We start from the raw sequence: 8,327 nt of genomic DNA, 5'->3' as shown, positions 1-8,327 counted from the left end.
GGATTGATGCTAGAAAGATGATCCAATAACGAGCAAGCTGATGTGCAAGTTGCTTCTTGGAAGAAACCATGCCAGAAATAAATGGCTCTAAGCATCTTTATCCTATTCCCTAAGTTCTTTATCGCTCCATTTGCAAAATATTCCCTTTATCCCATAAACCATTCAATTATGGATCCCCATAGAATTATTTTTATCCCTTCCCCATTCCCGTTATCCCTCCTCCCTCTCTCGTTTTCCTTCTTTCCTCTCATGGAATCCTACCGAATTTGGCATGGCTAAGTCTGATGAAATATCTCCATCCATCCGAGACGTGGCACTCACTTAGAATAGTTTCCATGCAGTGTCATTATATTTTGTTTCGCACGCCTGGAATAATTTCATCCCTCTGCCCAAGCCTCCAATCATTTACCACTCAAGATTACGATGGAATTGCTTGAAAGAGGCACTGAGGAATTTATTGCCAATCTAGTGTCATTCGTACTACTAGATAGGGGAATTAAGGCTAAATTCGAAATGAGCATTGATCAGATTTCACTTAGGCTTGTCTGTGCGTCTCCGCGAACTCCATTCACGCAGAAATTTGTAAATTTGGCTCTGGTGCAGTTTTGGGTTTCAAGGGTGGGGTTTAGGGTGTCTTCTCCCCGGTAGCTCTGTGAAGAGCCCCAACTAAGATTTTCGTTCCCAATAGGAGTGGGTTATGCCAGTGGATATGCCACTTCTGCTCATGGGAATTCTCGAGAACAAGGTTTTTTGGTTAGGAATCCAGCTTTATTTTCTGTATTTCAAATTTTCAAATTTCGGAAACCTTCTTGATTTGGCTAGAAATCCCAACAACCTGGGCTGGTCTCTCAGAGCTCTAAACAATAATTCTCTCCAATAAGGAATTTTTAAGGTTTCGTTGGATGATTTCCTAGTATTTGTGTAATTCCTCAGCTGTTTGTATTTATGTTTGGCTCAACTTAGATGATGATTTTTGATGTATGAGAGGCTCAAATTTTTCCCCTCACTGACTAGATAATTACGCCGTAAGGCGTTTCCATTTGAAATGGACTCTCCTGTGATCCGCGCTGTCTTGGTTATTCACCATTAGATTTAGTGTTAGACGATTAAAAACTTTACTACGGTTGATCTCATAACTGACTCTTGCATCTCAATAACTAACTCCTGTGATCCGCGCTGTCTTGGTGGGGTATACGAAGGGGATGATCCGCGCTGTCTTGGTGGGGTATTGGTGGGGTATAGGAAGGGGATGAGTTTCATAGCAGGCGTGCTTCTGCTGTACAGAATTCTGAGGTTCCTTACTTCCTATGGTGTTTTCTCTGAACAAGAAGAGGCCGATCAGGCAGACGATGCAGACACCAAGAAAATAAAGTTCGGCTTGACAGGCATTTCGAAGCTGCTGGTGCAGGGAGGAAATCAGCAATCATGTGGGCCGTTCCTGCTCCTGATAGCAAACAACGTCTACCTGGAAGCCTTTCAACATTTGCACGAATCTGTCTTGGAGGGCTGCTACACATTTAACAAAGCTTATGGTACGAGTCCCTGGGAATATCTGGGCCGCGATCCCCAAGCTAATCAGATTTTCAACAACGCCATGGTCGCTAATAGCAGCACTGTCATGGCTTCCGTGGCGAAGATGTATGAAGATGGGTTTAAGAGTATGGCGACGCTGGTAGACGTTGGAGGAGGTATGGGCTCTGCCTTGTCCACAATTGTGAAGGAACATTCACACATTCGTGGGATTAATCTCGATCTGCCTCATGTCATTGCCACTGCGCCTCCCATAACTGGTAATTAGATTTGTAATGTTGGTCACCATTAATATAATAAATTTGTTGATATATATAACATGATAGCAAGTTGATGATGATTTATGCCTGGGAACGAGGGAGTGTTGCAGGGGTGGAGCATATGGAGGGAAATATGTTCGAGCACATACCTTCTGCCGATGCAGTCTTGATGAAGGTGACGATTTCATCTATGGTCTTCTGTTTGCATAAGAAATTTACTGCAGTGGATTTGTTGAGGGCTAATAATATTCTATTGTCATTTACTGCAGTGGATTATCCATGACTGGGGGACGAGGAGTGTGTGAAGTTGCTGAGAAGAAGCTATGAGGCAACGCCGCAACGCCAGCGAAGGGAAAGGTGTTAATTGTCGAAGCCATTGTTGGTGGAGACAAAGAAGGTGAAAGCATGTCGAGGCGATTGGGATTGTTATATGATATAACGATGATGGTTTATACAGCTGGTGGGAAGGAGAGAACAGAGGAAGAATTCAAAGGACTGTTCGAGCGGGCAGGGTTCAAGAGGTACACCATCATCAAGTTACCTTTCCTTCAGTCGCTCATAGTGCTGTCCAAAGCCTAATAAGCGGTTGCGCTTCCGATTATCGTTACAATAACGTTGGTTTTGCTGGGGTTGTTATCATGCAGTATATGACCTATGTTTTATGTGGTACGTCAATAGTTTGAATTTTTAAGGAAATAACGTTGGTTTTGCTGGGGTTGTTATCATGCAGTATATGACCTATGTTTTATGTGGTACATCAATAGTTTGAATTTTTAAGGAGCTAAAGGATTTAGAGTGCGATTATTGCTATAATTAATGTTGGTTTTGTCTTGCATTATAAGATCTATGTGATAGGCCAATAGTTTGAATTTTTAACGAGCAAAAGGATTTATATTGGGAGTAATCGTGATGGCTTCCACGATACTCTTAACTCAGAGATTTATAAGATTTGTTAAGGGTAGACATGGTTGAAATTATTGTGAGATTTTAAAGATATTTATCCATCATAAAAATAATTGAATATAATAATATTTTCATATCTCTCTATGTTAGTAGATATAATAATATTTTTACATCTGTGTCTATGTTGGTAGTGTAGTGTAATTAACGTTTATTTAAATTAGTCTGATTTTAATAAATTTAAAAAAAATCAATTATTTTATTTAAATTTATGTCAAGTTTAACTCAAATTTAAATATTAAATTAAATAATTTAAATATTATTTTTACTCTCTATAAATGTTTACGTACTCTGGAAAAGCCGTGGTCGCTTTCCCAGAGATTCATACCAAAGGAAACGGCAACGTTACAATTATGATTCGATCCCACTATCTCGTCTTGAGTTGTTGAATAACAAGATTTAACGGGTATTTTTACTCTCTATAAATGTTTACTTACTCTGGAAAAGCCGTGGTCGCTTTCACAAAGATTCATACCAAAGGAAAGGGCAACATTACAATTATGACAACGAAAGGATGATTCGATCCCACTATCTCGTCTTGAGTTGTTGAATAACAAAATTTAACGCGTGTTGCTTGTGTTGCCAACTTTAGCGGTGGTTGCGGATGCAAAAGTCCAGTTCAAAGGTAATCCTTGTCTTTTTCTCTCCAATGACGGCTATCTCTCAAAAGAAAATGTGACACTAAATATTAGGAAGATAATAACTATTATTAATGGCAATATGAAATTATTTTGTTGTAGGAAACCTTAAAGTGGACTCATTTTGATGCGTCGTTGGAGAATTGTCTTTGTTATAAATATTAATTAATTACCACCTAATGTTACATTTTGTTATAAACCGTATTTATTATTTTTAAATCCGAACCCAAAATGTATTTGTGGTTGGAGATTTAAGTAGTATAAAAAATTATCGGTAAATATTAATGATTATTTTTACGCCGTAAGGCGTTTCCATTTGAAATGGACTCTCCTGTGATCCGCGCTGTCTTGGTTATTCACCATTAGATTTAGTGTTAGACAATTAAAAACTTTACTACCGTTGATCTCATAACTCATAACTGACTCTTGCCGCTCAATAACTGACTCGTGTGATCCGCGCTGTCTTGCTGGGGTATACGAAGGGGATGAGTTTCATAGCAGGCGTGCTTCTGCTGTACATGTCCGAGGAGAATGCATTTTTGGTGACGATACATGTCCGAGGAGAATGCATTTTTGGTGATGGTTGTGTTGCCTAAAGGCGGAGCGAATACTCCATTGCTGTACATGTCTAAGGGTGGGGTATACGAAGGGGATGAGTTTCATAGCAGGCGTGCTTCTGCTATACATGTCCGAGGAGAATGCATTGCGCAGAGGTCTCTCCACAATGTGTTGAAGGCATATGCGGTGTATGACAGCGAGGTGGGGTATACGCAGGGGATGAGTTTCATAGCAGGCGTGCTTCTGCTATACATGTCTGAGGAAAATGTGGTTTGGGTGATGGAGGAGAATCTGTTTTGGGTGATCATGAGCTTTGCGTTGGTAGGTAATGATCAATTACAAGTACAGGAAAATTTGAAATAATCCGCTGGTTACATGCAGACAACTATGTTTCAGAAGGCCATAGGAATCCTTACGTCAAAACATTGAACAGGTATATTTGGATGCATTCTTGATAAGCATAATTAAAAGGCTTCTTGAAAACGGTTAAAAGTGCTGCATTCTTGATAAGCATAATTAAAAGGCTTCTTGAAAACGGTTAAAAGTGCTAATAGCATGATCTCAAGATTTTGGTGATCTGTAAAGTTTTGGAGAAATACTTGTACTGGCTGAACAAATTTTCACTCACGAAACCTGCCATTTCTATTATTTTTCAATCAAGAAACCTGTCATTTCAATTATTTTGCAAAAGGGTTAAAACCGCTGGTGACATAATTTAAATTTTTTTAGAAATTACTTGTACACAATTTATTCAGGAAAGATCCCGTCACTTCATTAAGCATGGACGCCATTAGTAGGATTTATGGAAGCTTATGAGAGTCCTATATGGAGATCCGTTTCTGTCTTGTCAACATCAAATTAATGATTGTAGAGTATTCGGAAAAAAATTATTATACTATGAACCTTGTAAGTTGTTATTTCCTACAGTTTCGCTAGAGATTGTTGGTATCACGCTCCTTGTTATGTAGCTCGTTTTAGATATTCCTCGATGTCATCTCAATATAAGCCAAAAATAAGCTCGTACGGTGAAATTGCAAAATACGTTGCATTTGAGCGTTGACACTGATTATGATCTCTTTTATAACAGGTAAATTTTTTAGCTATCAACTTCTCCATGTGGGATATTTACATTGTGATATTTGGCAGTAATAATGATTATCTGTCCATAAGGTTGATAATACCATTTTAAAAGAAATTGGAAATCAAAATGGAATTTTTCTATCCTCCATGATATGCAGTATTTAATACTACGGTGGGTTGTATACAGTTTTTAAATCTAAAAGCTATTGACCATTGAAATTAACACACCAATATATTGTGCAACGGGATTTTATCTGTTAGATATAGAATTCTACTTTAATTTCAATTTGCAAATCCAATCGTTTGTATATCACCCAATAAAAGGAACTGATGAAACACATATTTACCAACTCCAATTAGATGTCCGATTTTACACAGTGGTTTGTGGTGGTTCGTGGTGAATGTGATAAAAAAAGAGTTGTCTATAGTGTGATTTTTTGGAAATTTTTAGAGCGGGTTTTTCCGATTTAACTTTTTTAAATCTGGCAAGAATTTATTGAAATGACAAGCTTGATGGGTAATCATGTGCAATCTAAGCACCCTAGGAGTTTTACATGGTGCTGAATCCATATATAGTAAAAAAACTAGTTTAAATAAGACAAATCAAGATTTCACCTCAATTTTTCCTGAACAATTCTTTTTATCCACAATCAACAATCAACAGAATACTAAATTTTTAACATTCCATTCAATATATAACATAGATTCACGTGAGAGCTAAGAACACATAATCATTTAATTTAATTATTAAATAATTTTTTTTTCTTTCCATTTTTATTAAAATCAAATCATAATTTCTTCCAAACATAAGTTTAACTCTATTAACTTAATTTTTTAAAACCCTAAAATATATTTATACATTCAAAAAACATCTTAAAATTCTCCACAAAATTACATATAATAATATTATTAACAATGTCATATTGTATGGTTACAGAGCAAGGTCAATTAACCAAGTATTATGCAAAACGAATGTCCCAGGTTCAAATCCATTGAACCATGTGTAGGGCAGCTGGGTATAACTACATAAAAATGGAAAAAACCACAGCTTGAAGGACTGAATATAAAAACATTAGTTTATAAATATTGGTTTAGTGGATTGACATTAAATAATAAAAACATTACTTTATAAATATTAGTTTAGTGGATTGACGTCGTAAAATTTACACGTAGTGCTAATGATTTGACTTCCTTCACATTTAAAACTACGGAACAGACCAAAGCGGAGACTAACACATAAGTTTGTTACGCCTTTTTAGTAGCAGCCTAACGTTTCTAGCCCTGTTCAAGCACGTGCGGCTTCCTTTCTTGCACTTGATCCTATGGCATGGTAAATAAGCTCTGCTTTTCTCCATGGCAAATAATAACTCTGCTATAGGATTTTGTATGTGGTTTAGGATATTAAATGTATGTGGTTTAGGATATTAAATGTGGTTGGGCTGTAAGCACATACAATTAAAGTTATACCAATATAAATTTAACAGTGCGTATATATAGCTCAATCGGGCATGGCAAATAAGCTTGACCTTTCTCAATGTGTCTGATGGAGGGAATTGTCATGGTCAGGTAAGCTGGGCTGGGTTTAAATCTGTTATTATCATCAAAATCAAAATAATTGCAAATATTTTTATTTTTGAACATGTATATTGGTGTCTTATACTTTGAATAATATATGAAAATACTGTTTGATGTATTGGTAAACCTGAGGATGGGTATGTCACCTTTATCATTGACGATTAATTAATTACACCGTAAGGAATTTCCCTCTGAAATCAAACCTGAGGATGGGTATGTCACCTTTACCATTGACGATTAATTAATTACGCCGTAAGGCATTTCCCTCTGAAATCAACTCCTTTCTCTGCCTACATGTCATCTTTATATGCCATAGGATTATATGTAAGACGATTGCAAAGATTTCAGCCATTAGATTAGAATGGTTACAAAAAACTAGTTCTCTCTGCCTACCTGTCATCTTTATATGCCATAGGATTATGTAAGACGATTGCAAATATTTCAGCCATTAGATTAGAATGGTTACAAAAAATTAGTTGTTGAAACAGTTTGCGCACTGGTCTAATGGTTACAAATACCGTCGCCTCTTTCAAGTCTTTCTCGACAAGCCTGAACTGTAGGCTGGACACAATATTACATCTCAGATAGAAGCTACATAGAAGCTGTTGTTTGAGTAGCCTCTGTCCATATAGCCATTTTATCTGTGACCTATGCCGAATCCAGGTGGTGCCTGGATGCGCTGGTCGTCATGGTGGAGTCCAAAGCTATTATTCTTCCGGTCTTCTATAAAGTGAAGCCCTCGGAGGTCAGGTGGATGGGCAAAGATAAAGATGGATCATATGCTAAAGCCCTACGTATCCACGAAGAGAAGCAGCAGTACGACTTGCAGACTATCCAGGCTTGGTCAAACGCCCTTCATCATGTCACGAATATAAGTGACTTTGAACTGCAGGAGGGTAATGGGTAAGGATATCCACTGTCTTGATCCATATTAGGTCTAAATTTGTTGCATTGAAGCATACTTCACATCTCAAGTATGCTTTTGTCATTACTTACTTTACTGTCTTAATTAATATTCAGGGACGAGGGCGAAGAGAGACTCTTGGAGGAGCACGAAGAGGATCTATTGGAGAAGGTTGTGCAAGCCATGTTGAAAAATGTTGCAATGCCATTGGATGTGGCAAAATATCCAACTGGTTTGGCGGAAAAGTTACAAGATTTTTAAGGGACACTGCGACTGCATCATGGTGAGCATGTGGAGGTCAAGGTTGTGGGGATTGTGGGCATCGGTGGAATTGGAAAGACAATGATGGCCAAAGAACTTTTTAATCGTAAGAGGTCAGATTATGATAGATCCTATTTTCTATTTGATGTGAGGGAAAATGCAAATAAAATGTCTCTAAACAATGTATAAATCAAACTCATTAAGGACTTGAAGGATAGAGATATCAAAATTGAGAGGTGGGAAGAAGGCGTGGAGATACTTAAAAAGAATCTTTCAGCTTGTGAGGCACTCATAATATTAAATGATGTAGGTCATGTGGACCAACTAGATCCTTTCTTGCCAATTAAGCATGTCCTTCACCCCAAGAGCTTGATTTTGGTTACGTTTAGGGTCAAGCATATCCTTAGAAGTGCAGGAATTGCAAAGTTGTCAATTTCTCAGTTACCAGGCCTCAATATAGCACACTCCCAAGAGTTGTTTTGCTTGCATGCCTTTTTCCAGCCATATCCACTACCAAGATTTGAAAATCTTGTAGATGGGTTTTTAAAGGCATGCCATGGT

General features: G+C 37.5%; 1 pseudogene across 1 annotated transcript; it reads left to right on the top strand.

Moving 5' to 3' along the window:
• Positions 1 to 1,249: 1,249 nt before the first annotated feature.
• On the top strand, positions 1,250 to 2,482 carry LOC149213139 (caffeic acid 3-O-methyltransferase 3 pseudogene; annotated as a pseudogene). The gene is made up of 3 exons (XR_016250031.1): positions 1,250 to 1,790; positions 1,901 to 1,965; positions 2,060 to 2,482. The product of XR_016250031.1 is annotated as a caffeic acid 3-O-methyltransferase 3 pseudogene (transcript).
• Positions 2,483 to 8,327: the final 5,845 nt, after the last annotated feature.

This window comes from Pinus tabuliformis, chromosome 1_1 (genome assembly GCF_031772625.1).
Source record: "Pinus tabuliformis cultivar Carrire ecotype Pingquan chromosome 1_1, CPIR1, whole genome shotgun sequence".
Taxonomy (NCBI): Eukaryota; Viridiplantae; Streptophyta; class Pinopsida; order Pinales; family Pinaceae; genus Pinus; species Pinus tabuliformis.
The sequence above is the reverse complement of the archived record's forward strand: the minus strand, read 5'-3'. Positions and strand labels throughout refer to the sequence as shown.